This window comes from Sarcophilus harrisii, chromosome 1 (assembly GCF_902635505.1).
Source record: "Sarcophilus harrisii chromosome 1, mSarHar1.11, whole genome shotgun sequence".
Taxonomy (NCBI): Eukaryota; Metazoa; Chordata; class Mammalia; order Dasyuromorphia; family Dasyuridae; genus Sarcophilus; species Sarcophilus harrisii.
The window spans coordinates 512,048,956-512,073,127 of record NC_045426.1 but is presented as its reverse complement, the minus strand read 5'-3'; the positions used below and the strand labels follow the sequence as shown (position 1 = coordinate 512,073,127).

At 32.5% G+C, this 24,172-nt stretch overlaps 1 pseudogene; it reads left to right on the top strand.

Moving 5' to 3' along the window:
* The first annotated feature begins 12,652 nt into the window (after positions 1-12,652).
* LOC100916173 overlaps positions 12,653-24,172 on the top strand; it is a 104,262-nt pseudogene continuing 92,742 nt past the window's right edge.

Genomic DNA, 24,172 nt, shown 5'->3' with positions numbered 1-24,172 from the left:
ATAGAGGTACTGATGTAAACTTTTTTGAATATTTAATATCAGCAACTCTCAAAAAAAATCTGGAGACTGACTGAAACAGTACAATGTCTATGGTTTGATAAATGAATAAAGATTCATGTTTGTGAGAAATTTGGAGTATTTTTAATAGAGATGTTGGAAATATATTATTTTCCCCTTGGGGAGAACACATGCTTTATTTGACTCAGTGAAATATGAAGAATGAATTTATGGTAAACAGAAAACAAAGAGGCTGAAGCAATTGAGTTTATTTTTCAGATTTGTGCTTCCTTGATTTTTTTTTTTTGCCTCCTTCCAAATTCTGAAATAAATTTTCAGCCTAACCAAAAGTCACAGAAACATAAATTGTTGCAACTAATAGGTCGTCATGTTTATGATCCTTTCATTTTATAGGTGATGAAAAAGGAAATCTCTCTATGTTAAATAATTTGCATTTATTGACTAGAATAGCTAGCACTAGAACTGCAAGCCAAGAAATTTATTATCTGTGAATTAGAGTCTTATAATCCAGGAAGAACACGATGTAGCATGTGTCACTGTAAAAAACAGTTCTAGCTCTTGAATCAGAGTATGTGATTTCATATCATACCTTTGCTTAGTACTACTCATGTGTCTTTAGGTAAATCATTTAGCCTCTTGACTCTGAAGTCTCTAACTTGTTAACTTTGCAAAATAAGGTTAGACTGTTTGATGTGGTGACTATCAGTTCACTTGGACTGTGGGTGTATAGAAAGAGGATGTTTCCTGTCCTGGGCTTATATATATATAGGAAGCAGAGGTACCAAATCTCTTATAATAAGGCAAGAATCTAGGACCGAGAAGTCACACTCATAGGCCAGGAGACATAAGCAGCCAGAAAAACTACTAAACCAGGAACCAGATTAAAATGTAATTGGGAAATGTTTAACAAAATAAATAAAAATAAATAAATAAATAAAAATTAAAAATGCTCCTTAATAGTTCTCTTAATCCTATATCCATTGCTCCCAGAAATCACTTTCTATCGGAGCTTGACTTGAAATGAAACAAAGGCTACTAAAATTTTCATTATGATTTCTCTAGGATCCATATCAACTTAGTTTTAAAATGTAATATTAATCATTTTATTGTATTTTCATTTGTTTTGTTAAATACTTCCAAATTACATTTTAATATGGTTGAATCTGAACTAAAGAGTGTTGTGAACAGTATACATACCAAGGACCTTTTTATTTAATTTCTATTGTGCAAAAAAACAGTACAAGTTAGAAGTTCAGAATCTAATTATGTCAATAGTTTCTGTGAAATAGTTTCTAAATTGTTTTTTTTAAATAGTTCATACAAAAGTGCCTGTGAAATTTATATCATATTCAATCCTACTGCTAATGCTGTAAAGGCTATATGATATATATTTATATATAAAAATATATACACATATATACATATATGTATATATCCACATATATGTGTATATATATGCATACTCACACACACACAAACATAGGCACACACACACATACACACACATACACACACACTTACAAATATAGCCACAGTATCAGAATCTCTTCTTGGTGTTGATCATCTTAAGATTGAACTTTCTACTATTTGATCAAAGGCAATATCACTTGAGTATGGAGTTATTTAAACAATTGGACAGAAATAAAGGAGTGCTGAACTCATGGCCCTGGAGTTATATAATTGCTTGTCCTCCACTTTTTAAGAAAAATATTTATAGATAGAATATATGTGTATATATATATATATATATATATATATATATATATATATATAAAATTTAATTTATTTTATTTTAAAAAACAGTAAGGAAAAAAAAGAAAAAAGAATAAAGGAATGCAAAACAAAAGAAAACAAAAGGAAACAAAAGAAAAGAAAACATTGTCATATGCCCAGCAGAACATTAGGGAGGATTCAAAGTATGTAACAACAAATTACCAGATCAATAAAGTATATATATATATATATATATATATATATATATATATATATATACATATATATATATTAGTAGAAAAACTTGTATTCACAAATGTCCATTTTTAAAATTTATTTCCTTGCAAATTGTTCTTTGGTTCTCTGGATGATTTTCTAGGTTTCTCTAAGTATATCATCCTATCATTTGCAAAGAGTGATAGTTGTATCTCCTCATAGCCTATTCTAATTCCTTTAAGTTATTTTTTTTTCTTATTGCTAAGGCCAAGAATTATAGCGCAGTGTTGAATAATAATGGTGACAATGGGCATCATTGTTTCACCCCTGATTTTACTTGGAATGGGTCCAGTTTCTATCCATTACAGATAATGATTGCTGTTGGTTTTAAATAGATACCGCTAATATTTTTAAGGAAAACTCCCTTCATCCCTATGCTCTCTAGTGTGTTTAATAGGCATGGGTGCTGTATTTTGTCAAAAGCTTTTTTTGCATCTATTGAGATCATCATATGATTTCTATTTCTTTTGTTATTGATGTAGATGATTCTGGCAATAATTTTCCTGATATTGAACCAACCCTGAATTCCTGGTATAAATTCCACTTGTACTTTTATTATCCTGCTCATAAGTTTCTGGAATCTCTTTGCTAATATTTTATTTTAAAATTTTGCATCAATATTCATTAGGGAGATTGGACTCTAATTTTTTTCCTGTATTTTAGCTCTTCCTGGTTTAGGTATCAGGTCCACATTTGTGTCATAGAATTTGGCAGGAATCCTGTTTTATCTGTTTTCCCAAATAGTTTACATAGTTTTAGAATTAATAATTCTTTAAATGCTTGGTAGAATTCACTTGTGAATTTTTCTTAGGCAGTTCATTAATGGTTTGTTTAAATTCTTTTTCTAAAATGGGATTATTCCAGTTATTTCCTCTTCTATTAATGTGGCAATTTATATATTTTTTGTAAACATTTTTCCATATCGGTTAGGTTGTCAAATTTATTGCCATCTATTTGAGATAATCATTCCTAATTATCACTTTAATTTCTTATTTATTACTGCTAAGTTCACCCTTCTCATTTTTGATGCTAGTTATTTTTTTCTTTCCTTTTTCTAATAAAATTAACCAAAAGTTAATCTATTTTGTTAGTTTCTTTTTTCATTAAAATCAACTCTTATTTTTATTAATTAGTTCAATAGTTTTCTTAGTTTCAATTTTATTAATCTCTCTCTAGAGTTTCAGAATTTCTAAGTGGTTATTTAATTGGGGGGGGTTTATATGGTCTTTTTCTGGCCTTTTTAGTTGCATGCTCAATTCATTGATCTCCTCTTTCTCTGTTGTATTTATGTAACTACTTATAGATATAAACTTTCCTGTAAGAACTGCTTTGGTTGCATCCCAAAATTTCGATATGTAGTTTTGTTGATGTCATTCTCTTGAATGAAATTATGTATTGTGCTGTGATTTGTTGTTTAACCCACTCATTCTTTAGAATTAGATTACATAATTTCCTCTAGGTTTTTAATCTGTCTCTCCTTGGCCCTTTATTAAATATAATTTTTATTGCATCATGGTGTGAAAAGGAAGCATTTATTATATCTGCCTTTCTGCATTTGATTTTGAGGTTTTTGTGACCTAATACCTGATCAGTTTTTGTGTAGGTGTCATGTACTATTGAGAAAAAGTGTATTCTTTTCTGTCCTTATTCAATTTTATCCAGAGAGCTATCATATCTAAGTTTTCTAGGATTCTATTAAACTCCCTAGTTTCTTTCATGTTTATTTTGTAGATAGATTTGTCTGATTCTAAGAGGGGAAGGTTAGAGTCTTTATTAATACAATTTTGCTTTCTATTTCTTCTTGTACCTTGCTTAATATTTTCTCTAAGAATTTGTATAACTCTATCACTTTGGTGTGTATACATTTAATATCATTACTACTTCAGTGTTTATGGCACCCTTTAACAAGATGCATTTTCATCCTTATTTCTTTTAATTAAACCTATTTTTGCTTTTGCTTTTTCCGATATCAGAGTGTCTAGTTGTACTTTTTTAAAAATTTCAGCTGAAGCATAATATATTCATATTCAGCCTTTTACCTTTACTGAGTTAGTATCTCTCTGTGTGCATTGTTTCTTATAAACATCATGTTGTAGGATTGTTTTTTAATCCACTCTGCTATATGATGTCATTTTTTGGGAGAGGTCATGATTTATGATTACCAGAGTTATGATTACCAGCTCTGTATTTTCCTCCACTATTTTCTCCCCACTATATAATTTTATTCTCTTTCTACCCTCTCTCTCTACTTTTCCTATCTTCTATCACCTCTATCTTCTTCTCTTATCTTTTCCTCTTATTATTTCTCTTCTCCCTTCTATCATGGCCCTCCCTTTTCTTTTCCTCTTTATTCTAATTCTTTACAGATTTAGATAAATTTCTGTATCCACCTGAATGATTAAGTTATTCCCTCTTTGATCCCAAACTGATGAGATCAAGCTACAGAAAATGCTCATCCCCCTCCCTTTTCATCTCAATTAAAATAGGTCTTTTGTACATCTTCATATGATCTAAATTGTTGTATCATACCTCCCCTTTCATCTTCTACCAGTACAATCATTTTTCCATCCCTCAATATCTTTTTCTTTGATATCATCACATCAGAGTTTATTCACACTATCTACCCCAAGAACAGATAGAGTTCTCAAGAGTTACAGGTATCATTTTCCCTTTAGGTTTATAAATAGTTTGCACTTTAAATAATATAGATTCTTACCATTTTTTACCTTTATATGATTCTCTTGAGTCCTGGGTTTGAAGATTAATTTTTTTTAATCAATATAAATCATTGAAAGTCTCTTACTTTTTTTGAAGATCTATTGCCACCCCTGAAAAATGATGCTGAGTATTTCTGGGTAGTTAATTCCTGATTGCAACCTTTGCCCTCTGGAATAGGCCCTCCAATCCTTTATTGATGAAGCTGCCAGATCCGGGGTAATCCTGATTGTTGCTTCTTGATATTTGAATTGCTTTTATCTGGCAACTTACAGTAATTTTTTTTCCCTTAAGATTGTAGTTCTGGAGTTTTGCAACACTGTTCCTTTTGATAGTTCTTTTGAGATCTATTTCCAAATGAAATCAACGGATTCTTTCAATGATGATTTCTCCCTCTATTTCTAGAATAGATGATTTCTTGAAGAATGCTATCCAATTTTTTTTTTTTTTTTGGTCATGGCCTTCAGGTAGATGAATAATTTTTTAATTGTCTCTTAGTGATCTGTTTTCCAATTGGCTATTTTTCCAATGAGATATTTTACATTTTCTTCCATTTTTCAGTCTTTTAAAATTTTTTCCACTGATACTTGATGTCTCATAGAATCATTAATTTCCATTTGTCCAGTTCTAGTTTTTAATGTGTGGTTTTCATCAAATAGTTTTTGTATCTCTTTTTCCATTTGATTAATTCTACTTTTGAAGGTGTTGTTTTCTTCAGTGGATTTTTTTTCATTGTTCAATTGTATTTTTTTTCTTTTTCTTTTTCTTTTTTTTTTATTTAATAGCCTTTTATTTATAGGTTATATGTATGGGTAACTTTACAGCATTGATAATTGCCAAACCTCTTATTACAATTTTTCCCCTCCTTCCCCCCATTCCCTCCCCCAGATAGCAGGATGACCAGTAGATGTTAAATATATTAAAATATAAATTAGATACACAATAAGTATACATGACCAAACCATTATTTTGTTGTTCTGAAAGAATCCGAAAGAATCGGACTCTGAAATATTGTACAATTAGCCTGTGAAGGAAATCAAAAGTGCAGGTGGGCAAAAATATAGGGATTGGGAATTCAATGTAATGGTTTTTAGTCATCTCCCAGAATTCTTTCGCTGGGCATGGCTGCTTCAGTTCATTACTGCTCCATTGGAAATGATTTGGTTCATCTCATTGCTGAGGATGGCCAGGTCCATCAGAATTCGTCATCATATATATTGTTGTTGAAGTATATAATGATCTCCTGGTCCTGCTCATTTCACTCAGCATCAGTTCGTGTAAGTCTCTCCAGGCCTTTCTGAAATCATCCTGTTGGTCATTTCTTACAGAACAATAATATTCCATAATATTCATATACCACAATTTACCCAATCATTCTCCAATTGATGGGCATCCACTCAATTTCCAGTTTCTGGCCACTACAAAGAGGGCTGCCACAAACATTCATGCACATACAGGACCCTTTCCCTTCTTTATGATCTCTTTGGGATATAACCCAGTAATAACACTGCTGGATCAAAGGGTATGCACAGTTTGATAACTTTTTGAGCATAGTTCCAAATTGCTCTCCAAAATGGTTGGATGTATTCACAGTTCCACCAACAATGTCCAATTGTATCTTTTAAGGAATTGCTTTCCTTTTCCAAACTGTTGACTTTCTTGCATATTTTTCTTTTTCCTCATTTTTTTCCTTTTATCCCTCTTATTTGCCTTTTAAAGTCTTATGAGCATTCCAAGAAGCCTCTTTGGGCTTGAAATCAATTCATTGCACTGTTTGATATTTCTTCTATGCACATTTTGTACTCACCTGAATTGGTGTTTTAATCTTCCCTTTGACCATAGTAATTTTTATGATGCAAGTTCTTTTCTTTCTTGATCATTTTCTTTCCTTTGCTTTTGGTATTTATACTTTTTAACTTTTGTAGTCAAGCTCTGCCCCTTGGGTAAAGGGGGCATTGTCCAAAGCTTCCTGTGCAGCTCTAAGTCTTGGCTTTTTGCATAGTGACCCTTTCTCTTTGCAGAGTGGGGTAACTTTCTATGTTCTTTCCAGGAAACAGGTTCGGTTCCCAAAGTTTGGCTTTTGAGCTGAAACTGGAAGCTGCCCCATTGGTCTATTCCTCTACTGAGCCACAATGGAGGGTTTCAATTGTTAATTTGCTGTGATTAAGACCTTTCACTGTCTTTCCCAGACTCTGTCTGAGCTGGGCTGAGTATACCTTTTACCTCAGTTAAGACTGACCTTTCTTGAAATTTTTCCAAATTATCTTGAGCTGGAGTGGGGTTTCATTCCATCAGACTGTTTAGAGACTTGGGTTTATGTGGTTTTTGAGGGAAACTGGGATAGCTTGTGCAGCTTTCAGTTTTCACTTTTCCATCTTGGCTCCACCCCCTGATATCATTGTATTTTCACAACTATATTCATTACAAACCTGTCAAGAAACACATTTTCCTGTACATTTTAAAGCTAGGGAAGAGAATATTAACTATAGCATAAAAATACTTCTCTTTGTATAATGCAAGCAGACATAGTTCCAGAAACGGTAAATTTTAAACTACTCTTACCTATAAAGTCAATAAATCTTCTGCATTCACATATTTAAATTGTTTCATCCATTTACCCCCTCCTCAATGTGGTCAATATGGTCAGTTGCTGTGGGAAATTCGGGCAAAAAACATATTTTGTTCCCATTGCTGCTTAATTCCCATGATGTAGTTTGCTTCTTTGTAAATTGATCCACATGCTCATGTTTTATACCACATCTCTGTTATCGATCCTTTACTTTGTCTTATGTTCATGTTTCCTTATGGTCAAAAGAGGGGTAGGGTATGTGTGTGTGTGTGTGTGTGTGTGTGTGTGTGTGTGTGTGAGAGAGAGAGAGAGAGAGAGAGAGAGAGAGAGAGAGAGAGAGAGAGAGAGAGAGAAAGAGAGAGAGAGAGGGACAGATAGAGATACAAAGAGAGATAGAGCTAGAGAGACAGAGAAACAGAGAGAAATAGAGACAGTGAGAGAGACAGAGAGAGAAAAACAGAGAAAAAAGAGAGACATACAAATAAAGACAGAAATAGGCAGAGAAAAAACACAGAGAAAAGAGAGACAGAGAAAGTCAGAGACAGAGAGAGAAAGACAGAGATACAGACAGCACAGAAGACAAAATGAATGAAAATTCAATGAATGAAAATTAATTGAGAAAAATCAAATAATTTAGGATTGGTATCAAAACATTTGCAATTAATTATATATATTCTAAAGTGAAATGAGCTATTTGAGGAAATTGTGATTTCCCATCAATGAAAGCCTTCAAACAAAAGTTGGATAATCTTTTTTTGATAATAAATATGTTTATATGTTTGATGAGGTTCTTCTGAACACTAAAATGTGTATGTGTATTTGTAAAGATGCATATTACTGTGAGTAATTATAGAAATGTGATTCCTCCTTACCCTTTTTTATAGACCACTATAAATGTAAAAAATGTCATTTTTTATTATTCAATGAATTCTAAAGTTGTTCAAAATCTTGAGTTCTACTGGCTAAGTACTTTCAGTACCAATGCTACTGCTATCTACCTGTATGCTTAATCATTAAGAAGATGATTATCTTCCATTACATGAATAAGAAGGATCATTTGGCTGGTTTATTATCATGCTTTATCACCACAGTAGTTTTCTTAAGAGACCTTATTATATAACATATAAGCTCTATTTATAGATAGATATTAATAGATAGATAAGGTATAGGTCTTATGTCTACTTGGATGATGTAAAAATATTTATTAAATATTCAGATCCTCCTTAGAGAATTATTTTAGGATTTCTTTAGTCGAATCCTAGAACAATCTTTGTGATTTTACCTTTTCTAAATTAAAAGAATACTTAAAAAAAACTGGTATACTTTTTAAAAAATCATTGAAAACAATGTATTCAATATTTTAAAAAATCTGTGAGAGTATACTGAGAAGTTGATGAAGTAATTTAGAAAATTCCAAGTTTTCCAAATTTCTTCCACAAACAAGACAAAATAGCATTTCATGGTGAATGTAGAATGGAAAAAATAAACAAGAATAGTGGACAGAACAATGTCTTGAGACATCCAGAGAAGATCCAAAGAAAGATATCTTATTGGAGGTTTTCCTCCAGTAAAGTATTAACACCTCCAGGATAGGTCCTCTGAAACAAGAAGCAGCAGGTCCTAAAGGAATATGGATTGGGAAGTAGCCTGAGTCTCAGCCATATAAAATTTCACCTTTCAGACAATGGAAGTTGGTAGTCTGACTCAGGGAAGAATGAAGAAATCTCTGTTAAGAAGGGACACTAAGTCCAAGCAGGTTAACAAGACATGTCCCTGGGTGAGAAGAAATCAGCACATAGCCTGGGAGTACCAAAGCTATGGGGAGGGACACAGCTGTATACTAACAGAAGATCTGAGTTTCTTGATTTTGGGTTACAGGCCAGAGAGGAAAATTTAAGATTATAACCACTGGATGATTCTTAGGGAGCAAGAGCATTTCCAGCATAGTGTGCCAGGAGGCAGGGGCAGTTGTTCTTTAGGTGAGGAAAGGAGTGCAGATATTAGGCCAAGGACAAATCAAAAATAACAGTAAGAAGAACCTGAAGTCAGAGTCACCACTCCTTATACCCCAGAACTAGAGGTGAGTATAATAGCAAGCTGCAATAATGGAAAAAATTAAAAAAAAAAAAAAAAGAGTAGCAAAGGAGAAAGAACCCAACCTTACACAGTTACTATGGGAATGGAAAAGATTAAAGTTTATCTTCAAAAGAGGATACTGAAACAAGAAATGCACAAGAAACCTTCTCCTATTTAAAAGAGTAATGCAATGTCACCTGCCCCTCAAAAATTCATAGAAGAGCTCAAAAAAGACTTTAAACATCAAATAAAGTTTTAGGAATTTAAAAAAAAAATTAAAAGAACACACCAACAAAAAAGATTATTGAAAAAGAATCTTCAACCAACTGGAAAAGAAAATTTAGAATGTTAAAAAAGAAAATGACTTCATGAAAGCTAAAATTGGGCCAAGGGAAACCAGACAAGTTATGAGATCAAGAAATAATAAAACAAAATGTAAAGAATGAGAGAAATAGAAGAAAATTGGAAATGTCTCATAAGAAAAATAATTGCTATGAAAAACAGACTAAGAAGAGAAAAAGTTAAGGATAATCAGATTATTGGAAAGCTATGTTTACATACAATACAGTAATCTGAGAAGTAATTAAATTGAATTTTCCTGGAATGTTCTAATAAGTGGGGGACAGAGAAATAGAAATATCCACTGTTCATCACTTGAAAGAAACCCTAGGAGGGAAATCTAAAGGAATGTCATAGACAAATTACAGAAATCCCAGGTTAAGAAGAAAACATTATGAGCAACAACAACAATAAAATAAAATGTGGCAAAGTCACAATTAGAATTACAAAAAAACATAGAAGCAGGTACACTAAAAAACTGCGGGTCTTGGAACACCTGAAGATAAGGGATTATGGTGGAAAACACCATACCCTTCAAAATTAAGCTCAATACTGATCAAAAACAAAAAAAGAAACAAACAAAAAAAAAGGATATTCAATGAATTATCTAATTTTCAGGATTTTCTTGGGAAATGATCTGAACTTAAGAAAAAATTTGACATGTAAGATCCATGAGGAATATATAAGGTTAGGATCAAAAACTAATTACAAGGGGCTCAATAAGGAAAAATTGTTTACCTTTTACATATGGACATATGTTATAAAATGAGGGATATACTCATGCATAAAATAAAGATCAGAAGTAGAAAATATTATGCAAAAGGTGGGAAAACAATCATAATCTCAAAGTTAAAGCTAAAATGGAGTTAAACAAAAGAGAAAAAATATTTAAACTACACTATCTTTCATTCAATATCATTCAATATTGTTTTAGAATATTTAAAATAATTAGATAGTATAAGAGTGGAATATTGCTATTGTATAGAAATGAAGATCTGGTGGATTTAGAAAGGCATAGAAATACTTGAACTTATGAAGGATGATGATATTATCCAACTTCAGAGAAACAGAGACAAAATGTAAAAAGGCAAAGTATGGTCATACAAATATTCATATAGATGTATATGTGTATAATTACATATATGTATGAATGTATATGTGTATATATTAAATATATCAATATAGGCATATAATATGCACATATATGTATTTATACATGTGTATATGTATAAATGTAGCCTTTTTAGGGGAGAAAGGGAAAAATAAAGTTTACAAGTACAGCAGAGAACAAAGCAAAACCTTCAAGAAAGCAAAAACGTCATCTCTAGACAATGTGTAGCATTTATCATGTAAGCTTTCTTGAAATTGAAATTTATTGCTTTATGTTTTGAATCCTCTCATGTTCTGTTGTGCTCAGAGCAATGTTTTTTATTTCCTTTTATTTTGCATTTAAGTTTAAAATAAATAGATAAATAAAAAATCTGTGATTTCTTTCGGTAATAATGACTACCTATTCATATAATGAAACTCTTCTCCATGCCTGAAGAGAAATCCAGAATAGGGAGTTCATCCAATGTATTCATCTTATGATTTCTTCAGTTCTTTTTTGCATTATATGGATACTGACAGGGTACATAAGTTGTTTATTACCTATCCTTTGCTCTTGCTACATGACTGTCTCATTTCTTTTTTTTAAAGCTATATATTTCTCTGATTGCATTATTTGCTCTGCTTCTGTTAAATTGAACTTTTATTCTTAATAAAGTATAGTTTTATTACATATAATTATATAACATCATTAGAAGATTCTAGGTATTTTAAAAAAAAAATTGGTCTGTCAATGAGAAATTTAGGTTCATTAAAAAAAAAAAAAAACTACAATTTTTCCACATGTGGCCCAGAGGAACACATTTTATAAACAAAATATAATATAAGTGTTAACTTCTATCCTTATTATATAATTGGTTTAAAATTATGGAAAATTTTTTGATTTAATCTAACCACAATTCACACTGGAAGTTCTATTTCTTTCAGTTGCTTTGGGTACAGTAATTAAAATTATGTAGAAAGAAAGAAGGCTAGTGTGTCCTCAGAAAGCCTGAATCTGTTTCTGTTTAATCTGAAACAGAATAGAAAACAATCTCTGAATTTTTTTTCTCATGACCTGAATTTTAATTAAAAAAAAAAAAAAGAACTTTTAGCAATGGACTATATTTACCCCATGATTTTCATCTCAATCTTCCCAAAGTAACTAAATTACTCCTGGCAATCACACAGCAATGGTAACTCATTCTATTCCTTCCTCCTTCATTGATACATAAAGTTTAATTGCTATTTTATGCACAGTTATCTTTCTCCCCCCCCCAAATTCTATTGTGCTATAGAAATTATTGTTTTATTTCTTAACTTCAGAAAAAATAAAATTTGAAAAAAATTGAATAGCATTTAATTACTATAATGAATCATCTGGTCTAATCTCTAATTTTACAGATGAGGATACTGAGGCCAAGAGAAGTTATGGAATTTACCTAAATTAAAAAAAAAAAATTAGTTAGTGACAGTGCTAGGACTAGAAATCACAGTTTTTGACAGTGAGTTCAGGACCCTTTCTATATATGCTTTATGTAATAAGCTCTAAATGAAGCTATTTGTAGTTTGACTCAGTTTAAACTGGTTCTTAAAGGGATTAAGCATAGTTTAAAATTTTTTGCCAGTAAAAAGATTAAACAAATTATAAAAGTATAAAATGATTATATTTTTCATAAAGAAAAATGAGGAGGCAGAGCCAAAATGGCTGAGTAAAGGCTAGAACTCCCCCATTCCAAATTCCTTAAATAATGACGCTATACAAATGTTAGAGGATAAATATCCTGAAAGCTGGAGTAGGACATTTTCAAGTAGAAGGCAACCTAGAAGATCAGCAGAGTGAGAGTCCAGCATGCAGTCATGGAGCAGACTGTGCCAGCTCATTCATGGCCCCAAGCCTGGACTCAGTTGACCTCTAAATCAGGAGCAATACTGGTAACTTCTCGATCTCTCAGCCCACAGACACCAAAGATGACCTGAAAGGTCAGCACAAAAGGTTTGTGGAACCAGCTTGGGGGCCCAGTGTGTAATCCCAGCCCAGGCTATGCCAGCACAGCCCCAGCCCATCTGGGATCCCAGCTTCTGTGAGGCAGAACTTTTGAATCAGCAGCAGTGCTGAAGGCTTGTGGACCTCTCCATCCAAGAAAACTGGAGAGGATTGGGTAGATCAGCTGAGAGGATCTATGGCACCAGAGTGGGAGTCCTACCATGCAGTCCCACCACAGGCTTCTCAGCACAGCCCCAGCCTCAGCCCTGGCCAGCAGGCTAGATCTTACTGCTACAGTGGATCAGGGACATTTCTAACAGCTTCAGGGCAGAAAGGAGTGCTTGAGGTCGGGTTCCCAAAAAGATCTCTGAAAACAGCTGCACAAAACCCCTGAGGTTTGGGACACTGCCCCCTCTACCCTGGAAGCAGAGATCTACTTTAAGAAAGAGTTAAAAGCAGAATAATAAGCTAAGAAAATGAACAGACAACAAAAAATGTTTTGCATTATTGAAAGTTGTTATGGAGCCGAGGAAGATCAAAACACACTCAGAACATATTAACTAAGTCAAAACTCCAAAAGCTTCCAAGAAAAATCAGAAAGAGTGAGGTTCCACAACTGGAGAATACCAATATTCTTCTTCCAGAAAGGGGAAGTAAATAGAATATGTGTACTACTGCATAGAAACTTAATTTTGATTACCATTAACATTTAAAGTTATGATTGGTAAACATCTAAAAAAGGAGGGGGGGACTGTCACAAGGAGACAGGATGCCTTCCTGAAGAATTAGTCTTGTAAAACTAACTTCATTTTTTAACATGGATATACGTTAGATATCAGGAGAAATTCCATATCTATACCTTGCTTAGATTTTAAGAAAAAGAGACAAAACATTAATTTGGGGGATAATATAAAGAATTGTGAATATTTTTTGATGAAATATTTTTAGATGATTGGTCATCTACTGATTGAATAGCACAATCCAAATTTTATTGATTACTCAGTATTAACTTGAAAGGAGAGAGAATGTTACTGTGTTGTATGTTTGACTCTGTTTTGTTTTAAGAGATTCATAAATGACTTACTTTAATTCCACAAAACTACTCCAAATATACATATTGTATGACAAAGTGAGGATCCAAAGAGATCATAATAGGATAAAGTTTTGATTTATGTCAAATACTGCAGTTAAGTTTGAATATTCAACTTCATGACTACATGATAGCAGTGATACATCTAGATTTTGTAATTATTTTTTAAATGGAAATTTGGTCTATGTTACAATATAGAAGTAAAAAATGAGATATTAGGCTTCAATTATGTTATCATAATGTACATAACTTGGGAGGTGATAAATCTTTTGCCCTCTGTTCTGTAAGACATCATTTGAAATATTGTACATCACACTTTAGGAAGGACATTATAATTTAGAGAGTATATGCTTGAGGGCAACTAGGAGAGTGAAAGAACGCTGGATATGAGTCACATAATAGCTGTATTTAAAATTTTAAGGTTTGTGCTATGGAATATAAATTGTATTTTTTCTTCTTCCCGTGGATGACAGAACTAGGAGAAATTAATAGAAGTCATAGATTTCAATTCACTTTGAGGATAAATTAACTTTGAATTAAAGGAACCTCCAAAGTGTCACAGCAAGGTTCTGAACAGGGAAATAGTAGATTACCTTATAATTTTCCAAACAAAGATTGCATAATTCTTGGTTAGGATTTTATCTGATGTTGCCATGTTCACATATGTTATATTAAATGTTTCTAAAGTCCCTATGATTCGTTTTGTGAACATAATTATATGCATGCTAAAAAGTCAAGGCATTTAATGGAAATTTCCTCAAATGGAAAGTGTAATATTTGATATTTTTGTAGAACTGTCATAGATATCACTTTTTGATAAACACACACACACACACACACACACACACACAAAACCAAAAACCAAAAAACAAACAAACAAACAAAAAAACCTTAGTATGTCAGAAACTCAGGATGAGGAAACTAAACCTCCATATGATATTAGCTGATCTCTTCAATGCTATATATTGAGTAAGAAAATTGTCTCTAATAAATCTGACACCTTGATTTCTACTTCTTTGGTAGTCAGCTTTGGGTTTGAAAATATCTGTTATCAGTGGAAATGATTTTAATTTTTTCACAAATTATCTGAATACTAAAATTTTAGAACCTAATAATTTTTCAACAAAATAATAATAATTGGCATGCATGTAATACTTTAAGGTTTGTGAAACATTTTACACACTTTGTCTCATGTGTTTATCCCAGCAAATTTGTGAGGAAAGTTCTATTCTTTTCACTGTACAGATAAGGAAACTGAAGGTCAGAGGTTGTAAGACAATCATTCTAAAAGCATTTATTAAATGTCATCTATGTGTCAGACAATGTTCTTGGCTTTAGGAGAAAAAAGGAAAACTATCCCTGTCCCATAGATAGATATGATAGACACACATATATCCATATATATACACATATACACAATGCATATATATATATATATGCATATACATATATAATATATACATATTATGTATATGTATATGTGTATATATGTACATGTATGTATATACATACATACAAATAATATCCATATGTACACAAGAACTTTGAAGGAAATAAGTGATTTGCTTATGGTAACACAGCTAATAAAAAATGTGAGGTGAGATTCAAACTTTGGTCTTTTAATGTTTAGCCCAGTTCCTGGCACACTACAGTTCTTAATAATTCCTGTACACTTGATGACTCTTTGAATAAAAGTCTAGCAACAGACAAGATAGTCTTTAAAAAGTGTTTTAAGGTTATAAGAATGTTGACTTGCATTATCTTTTTTTTTTTAATGTAGAGAGGTAATAGATATGACTTTTCTCAATTCTTTTTATTTCTTTTTTTTAATTATTATAGCTTTTTAATTACAAGATATATGCATGGGTAATTTTTCAGCCTTGACAGTTGCAAAACCTTTTGTTCCAACTTTTCCCCTCCTTCTCCCCACCCTCTCCCCAAGAGGGCAGGTTGACCAATATATGTTAAATATGTTAAAGTATAAGTTAAATACAATATATGTATACATGCCCATAGTTATTTTTACATGCATTATCTTATTTAATACTCACAAAGACCCTGTAGAAAAGGTGCTATTTTATCACCACTTTACAGATTAGGGAATTGGGGCTGAAAAAGATTATATAACTTGCCTAAGGTCACAGAATTTGTAAATAAGTCTGATTTTGAAATTATGTATTCCTGATTCTAGATCCAAGAAAAAAAAAGATTATATATATATATATATATAATTTGCACTTACCAAGTGCTATGGAAGATACAAAAGAAGTACAAAATATATTCCCTGACTTTAAGAACCCATTCAAGCAGTTTGAAGAATGAAATGATTTGTGTATAAGAATCATTTATGGAATTAGAAAATGTAATAAGTCAAATCCTATTTGTAGTTCAAGTTCCTAGGAATCCAACTGAAAGAAAATTAAGTTTAAGCTAGAATAGGTTAGATCATAATCATGAAGAAGATAGCTCAGAATGACCTTGCAGCATGGATAAACTTTATAAATGTTGAATAATGATAAAGCAGAGTACATTCCAAGTAGAAAGCACAGCCTTCTAAATAAATGCAGAGATAGGAATGTCCATGGTATGTCAGGAAGGTGGTAAGGAGAATGACAAATATTTGCTGAGGGACATAAAACCTCTGATGCCTTTTTTTTTTTTTTTTTTTTTTTTTGCTGAGGCAATTGGTGTTAAGTGACTTGCCCAGGGTCACACAGCTAGGAAGCAATAAGTGTCTGAGACCAATTTGAACTCAGGTCCTCCTGACTTCAGGGCTGGTGTTCTATCCACTTTGCCACTTTGCTGTCCCCTCTGATGCCAAGAAAGAAAGAAAGAAAAAAAGAAAGGAAGGAAAGAAAGGAAAAAAAAGAGAAAGAAAGGAAAAAAAAGAGAAAGAAAGGAAAAAAAGAGAAAGAAAGAAAAGAAACAGAACTCTAGTGAAGCACATGTTGAGTCCATCAGTTTATCACAAAAAGACCTTTGGCATGGTAATTAACAATCATGCAATATTTAACATGATTGTTGGTGAGATTATTGCTTTATAATGCTTCTTCATCTGTTTTCTTAAACCTATCAATATACTTACTCCCCAAGTATAGTTCCAGTGTCACAGAGAAATTTTATGGGATTAAAAAATGCCAGCTACCAATTGTGTTGGGCAGATTAAGTTAACTCATAACTTGTTTATGCATCTATTACATAAGATCTTTCTAGATAATAAATTTGAATTTAGAATTCAAAGTGAGGGCATTAGCAAATTTCAAATGCTGTAATGGTGCATTATGGGTGGTCACTGAGAAATCATCTTTGTTTTCAGTGACATCATAACCACCTAATACACCTTTATTAAGGCATGAATCAGAAAATCACAGCCACTGTAAAAGTGTATCTCTTTCAGAAAATTCTTTACTTGATGCTAGTTTTAATAATGAAATTATAACATTTCAGTCAGGAAATCTTATATCCAAATGCTGTTCAATTGAGTAGCCTACCTAAGTTTTAAAAGATAAAAAGATCTTCTGTGGGGCCTCACCCAAAGGATTATAATATATATTCTGGATTTCTTGGCAGCTATATGGATCCCAATAAAGCATATCCTTTTTTTTCAAGCTTTTTATTTTCAAAACATATGCACGGATAATTTGACTACATTGATCCTTACGTAGCCTTGTGTTTCAGATTTTCCCCTCCTTCCCTGACCTCTTCCCCTAGATGGCAAGCTATCCAATATATGTTATAGATGTTCAAATATATGTTAAATCCAATATGTGTAAACATATTTGTACAATTTTGTTGCTGCATAAGAAAAAAAAAAAACAGATCAAAAAGTAAAGAAAATAAGTAAGATACCAAAATGCAAGTGAACAACAACAAAAAAGAGTGAGAATGTTATGTTGTGATCCACATTTAGTTCCCACAATCCTCTGTATTGGTGTAGATGGCTCTCTTCATGACAAGATTATTGGAACTGGCCTGAATCATCTCATTGTTGGAAAGAGTCATTTTTATCAGAATTGATTGTTGTGTAATGTTGATATTGCTATGTACAACGATTTCCTGGTTTTGCTCATTTTACTTAGCATCAGTTCATGTAAGTTTCTCCAGGTCTCTCTGACATTATCCTCCTGATCATTTCTTATAGAACAATAATATCCCATAACATTTATATATTATAATTTATTCAGCCATTCTCCAACTGATGGGCATCCACTCGGTTTCCAGTTTCTTGCCACTACCAAAAGGGTTGCCACAAACATTTTTGCACATGTGGGTCCCTTTCCTTCTTTTAATATCTCTTTGGGATATAGGCCCAATAGAAACACAAACATGTCCCTCTTAATGTTCTAATTGTATGATCAACTCAACTTTTATCCATTTGTCAGATATCTTTTGTGCCACTTATTCAATTCTCTTTGCTAGCATTTTCTCACATCCTTACACTGTCACACTCACCAAATGATTTTCTATTTCCCTTTGGGTGATTCTTAACTTTAATTATTTAGAGAAATTGGTTTTACAGAATAGAACCATGGAATAGAACTGAAAATATTGATATGAAAAACAAATAAACCTTTGTTTCAAAGAGAAATTTGGAGTCTAAAAACATCACAAATACCCTTTGATCCAGTAGTGTTTCTACTGGATCTGTATCACAAAGAAATATAAAAAAGGGAAAAGGACACATATGCAAAAATGTTAATAGCAGCCTTTTTTGTAGTGGCAAGGAACTGGAAAGTGACTGGATGGCCATCAGTTGGCTGAATAAGTTATGGTATATGAATGTCATGGAATATTATTGCCCTTTTTTGAAACTATCACCAGGATGATTTCAAAAAGGCCTGGAGAGACTTAGATAAACTGAAACTAAGTGAAGTGAGTAGAACCAAAAGAACATTGCACACAGCAACAATAAGATTATGTAATAATCAACTGTTGTGGACTTGCCTCTTTTCAACAATGAGATAATTCTGGACAATTCCAATATATTTGTGATGGAGAAAGCCCTCTGTATCCAGAGGGAGGACTATGGGGACTGAATGTGTATTGCAGCCTAACATTTTCATTTTATTGTTGTTGTTGTTGTTGCTTTCTCATTTTTTCTTTTTAATCTGATTTTTTTTTTTTTGGTAGACTACAATACATGTGGAAATATATTTAAAAGGAATGCAAATGTTTAACCTATATTGGACTACTTGCTGTCTAGGGGAGGGGCAGGAGAGAGAGGGAGAAAAATTTGGAACACAAGATTTTGCAAAGTGAATGTTGAAAACTATCTTTCCATCTGTTTTGAAAAATAATTGGCTATTATACAAAAAGCACTGCAGTTTCCACAAACAATCAGCCTACTATATCCCTTTATAAAATCAAATCTGAGGTAAGCATTTTGTCACTCAAGAAGGAAAGTGAGACAAATCACTTATTAATAAATAATATCTATACATGTTTGGAAATTTACAAAGTGTCATTAAGTCCTGCTTCACAAAGAAAGAAGATATACTAAACCCTTATTCAGGGTGGAAATACTCTAATTTGAAAATTATAACAGAGTTTGAGCTGAAATTTACCTTTTAAAGGATTTACTAACAACATTTATAATGAACATTTCCTAAAAAATTGTTGAAGTCTAGACTTAGTTTTTACTTATATTTATATTAACCCAAATTTTTAGCATGGAATCTTTCACATTATAGATAATAATCATAATTTAACTGAATTAGTGATGATCTATCTACTAAATAAGAACTGCTTGTAGTACTCACTTTCAGACAATTGACATGATAACTAAAATCATTATTAAATATTCATTAATAGATCAACTTGGCAACATTTGGTTAATTTAATTTATTTAAGAATAAGAGAAGTTATAGAGCCACCTCATAACACATCTGGAGGTAAAGTAGAATACAAAGAAATTACATGTATTTATTCCAAGAGTTTCTTTGACCCACCTACTTGCAGTCTACTGAATAAACCTTAGAGCATAACATCATAGGTCACTAGATTTTGAGCTGAAATGAATCTTTGGGACCATCAAATCAAACCATTTCATTTTGCAGATGTACAAACTAAATTGCCAAGCAATTAATTGGAGTCACACAACTATTGAGAGTATGATATATAGGACTGCCAAATTGATAGAATGCAAACATTTAACTGCATAATCCAATAATAATCAAATTAGATTTCTGCTAAATTGACATTATATCTGCCAAATTAAAGAATGAAATGATTTGTGTATAAGAATCATTTATGTTGTACCTTTTTAACTTAAAAGAATGTTTATGCTTTCAAGCTTTATGCACTATTAAATGTGTAAAATTAGCAAATCTCCTATTTGTCATGGGAATATACTTGGTTGGAACTTTTACACTAAGGGTTTCTTTGAAGGTTAATGAATACAATATAGAAAAATCACAGGTGCTACTTTGTGCTAATATGAAACAGACTACTAAGTAGTGTGTTTGAGTGCTATCTTAATGATGTTGTAGAAGTCATTTTAAGTTTTTTTTTCATGAGACTTATCTCCCCCAGCTCTTACTGTCTGAAAGGCAAGGTATGTTATACCTCTTCTCCAAAATTCTTGGATAATCTTAATGAATTTTGTCTAGTATTTCTGCAAATGGCTCTATCTCCAGTCATGGTGTTCCCTCAAATTTATGAGTGTGGGGCACTCCTGAACCTCAACTCCATGTAACCAATAATAAATTATTCCTTACAAACACTTATTTGCTTCAAAAGATATAATCATAAATATATAAATTTATTTCCTCATAATATTTCCTCTTTTCCATCCCACATTCCCAGTCTCTGGGGAACATAAGTGGAATATAGCCATAGTTTAAAGCACAGTTCCAATTTCAATTGCTAAATATCATTTTTTTGTATTCAAGGCTCAAACATCTAGTTTTTCTAGGCTTCCCAGTCTCAGTATTCTGCCTGATAATATTTTTCCTGCAAACTTTCCTCTAAAGTTGTCAAGGTTCAGTAAAGATTACTGTAATGTCAGGGTTAGTTTTCTGGAGGGCCTTGAGACCATACTCAACAGAATAATCACCAAGAGAATGGACAAGAATAGAGTCCAAAGTCTTTATTGTCCCCTTCACAATATGTGTCTTCCATAGTCTGACCCAGTCTCCTCTGCCAGTACTCTGCTGATCCACCAGTCTTACTACTGAGTCTGACTTTGTCCCCAGTTTAAATACCCTATTACAATTACATCAACTGTGGAACTATTACATCACCATGCTAAGTACTAAGTATATGTAAACTAGAGAACTATTATCTCATCAATTCCAGTAAATTAAGACCTTGTTTCAAGTATACTTCTTTCAAGTATACTTTTCCAAAGCCCTTTACATCTTTTGCTTTTTTTTTTGTTTTGTTTTAGAACACAGGTAATCACACCCTTCCTGACTTCTCAGGAAGAGAGGTGATAACACCAAAAAACAACAACAACAACAAAAAAAAAGAGTGATCATGCCCTCCCTGACTTCTCAGGAAGGAAGGTGACAACAGCAAATGGAAATGGGGAGTCAAACCAGATATTGTTGGTGGGTTGCCTCTGTGCTGAAATTGAAACAGGTATACATAAATCCATCAGCATGGGAGGTTATTACACAAGCACATAGTAATACTCAGGCTAGTAGTAATGTAGCAAACAACATAAATCAATCTGATGATTTAACCAAAAAATATAAATATACATGTCCTTGAGTCCTAGAAGGAGGATATATAAATAATAAACTCTACAACAAAAGAAAGTTGGAGATGTAGAGGGCAGATCTCTGGAGAAGTATACTTGAAACAAGATGTTAATTCAGTGGAATTGATGAGATAATGGTTCTCTAGTTTATATATACTTATACTTAGCATGGTGATGTAATATTGTTCTACAGTTGCTGTAATTGTAATAGGGGTATTTAAATTGGGGACAAAGATTCAGGAGTGGCAGACCTACAGACTGGTGGAGGAGATTGGGTCAGATTGTGACAGACACAGATTGTGAAGGGTACAATAAAGAATTTGGACTTTATTCCTGACTATTCTTGTGGTGATTATTCTGCTGAAACCAAGGTTGGTCCCAAGGCCCTCCAGCAAGTTAGCCTGAACATTACAGATTACTGTCTACATCTAGAAACTAATAAGGACAAATAAAATAGTTCTGAAATAAACACCATACAATCCATTTCTCAGAGCTGGGGTAGAAAGAAGAGGAGGTAAAGGAAGTTATTAGCTTCTTATAAGGTCTATTCAAGGTGACTAGACTATACCACACTTTGAACACATCAGGAAGGAGAAAAAGAAAAAGCATGAGCCAGAATGAGAATAATTCTCTGTCTTATCAGTTAGGTAGCCTGTTCCCATTAACTAATAAATCACTAAAGACTAACCTCATCCATATGAAAAGAGATGAAGGGACTCTTCATATTGGGGAGATATGAAGAAACCTGGTCAAGCTTCTTTAAGGGTACCTCCATTTTACAAGATCGATATATACTCCAAAGTTCCTTTACACTTTTCTTCACATTAAATGAGCTCATTGATTTTCTTTTCCACACCAGAAAATTATTGATGTTAATAATATGGTAGTCATATAAAATAAATAGATCCTATTCTATCATAACATAGATAAATAATGTCACAGTTCAAAGATACCTTACTTATTTGTACTGTTTTTTTTTTTTGGTCTTTTGTTGAAAATTATATTTTGAAATTTTTCCAACGAAGAATGGATTTCCAAAAAAAAAAAAATGTGCTTTAAAGGAAAATTCTTGTCTGTAAGGCTCATCTAGAAAGCTTCATGTTCTTTGCTGGATCACAGAATGGGGAGACTTAGATGTCTATGAAAATGGTGGCTATAAAATTTCCCAAACCCTCATTTCCATAGAATTTGACAAATTGAAGCTGCACAGAAAGCTTTTTTGGGAATTCTGCAGACTCATAAATGGTTGAGAAAGATAAAAATATATCTGGCAAGCCATGATAAAATACAGAGGCTATCTTTGGAAAATGTGTCTATGGTTGAGATGGTCTATTGTTTTCAGCTGTGTATCTCTGTGTCATTTCTAGTGTGACATTTTTGTCCCCGGTGGTAACACCTGATCTTTTATTTTTGTCAAGCCAGGAGTGTAAGTGCTGCTTTCCCTCCTCAGCTATCAGTCCTGGCATGTCATCATTTTGAATTATGTGTTTTTTTTTCTTTTTCTTTTTTCCCTGGAGCTGAACTATGATGAGCATTACATTTTTAGATCTGAGACAATAACATTCTACCATGTTATTGCCTTCAATCCAGTTATGTGACATCAACAATGCTGCCTGTGAATGGCTAATAAAACTTGTGTAAAGCATTGATGTTGCCATTGTTCTAGAACTCATTGCTACAAAATAGATTTTAAGGCATACTTTACTTTGTAAACTTATAGCCTGAAGTATGATGTCTAATTTGTGCTAGACTCTGATCACTGGTCTATCAAATGGTCCAGTAACTTAATTCCAGAAAAATTACTGAAGAGACAACAAATCAAGAAGGCTAACACAGTTTCCCAAATCTAACAACACAAATCTAATGAGTTAGGTTCAACAATCAGAGGTTAAATAATTTGAAAATTATTTTCACATGCATAATCTCACTTAAACTTTATCATAATTTGGTAAGGAAAAAAAGGAGAAGGAAAATCCATCCTCTCTAACAGGATCAGTCTTTTAAACTTTCTGAAGCTTCTGAGAATTATTTGGTTTACTCCTGAGACTTCTCTCTGTCATACAACAGGAACAAGAGAAATATTATATTGTCTACAACTGTGTCTTCATAATGACTAGACAATTCAAGAAAAGATCTCAGCATATCACATTGGAATCTTGATCCATATTCTTTAACTAAAGTGCTTGCATTACATAAAGTAGGAAGTTACTAAAATAATTTTCTTTAGGGATGGCACTATTAAAGGAGGACTCATTTAACTCTGGGTGAAAGAAAAAATCTTTCTCCCTCTTTCCTCCCTCCCTTCTTCTGTCTCTCTCTCACTCTCTCTCTCTCTGTCTCTTTTTCTCCAAATTCCACAAAACTGTGATTGCCAGTCAAGGTAAACTATCCTTGCAGATGACTCCAAGTAAGTACCAGAGAGATTAACTTGAACCAGAGACAAAGAGGAAAAAAAATCTGAAAATCTCTGCCTGGATATATTCCCATAAAAGATCATGTGGGCTTTATAAGTATCCGCCTAACACTAGCACCAGAAAATGATGACTTAGATATTCTGTTTTTAATGTTTTATTAATAATTTAAGCATAAATATTTAATAAC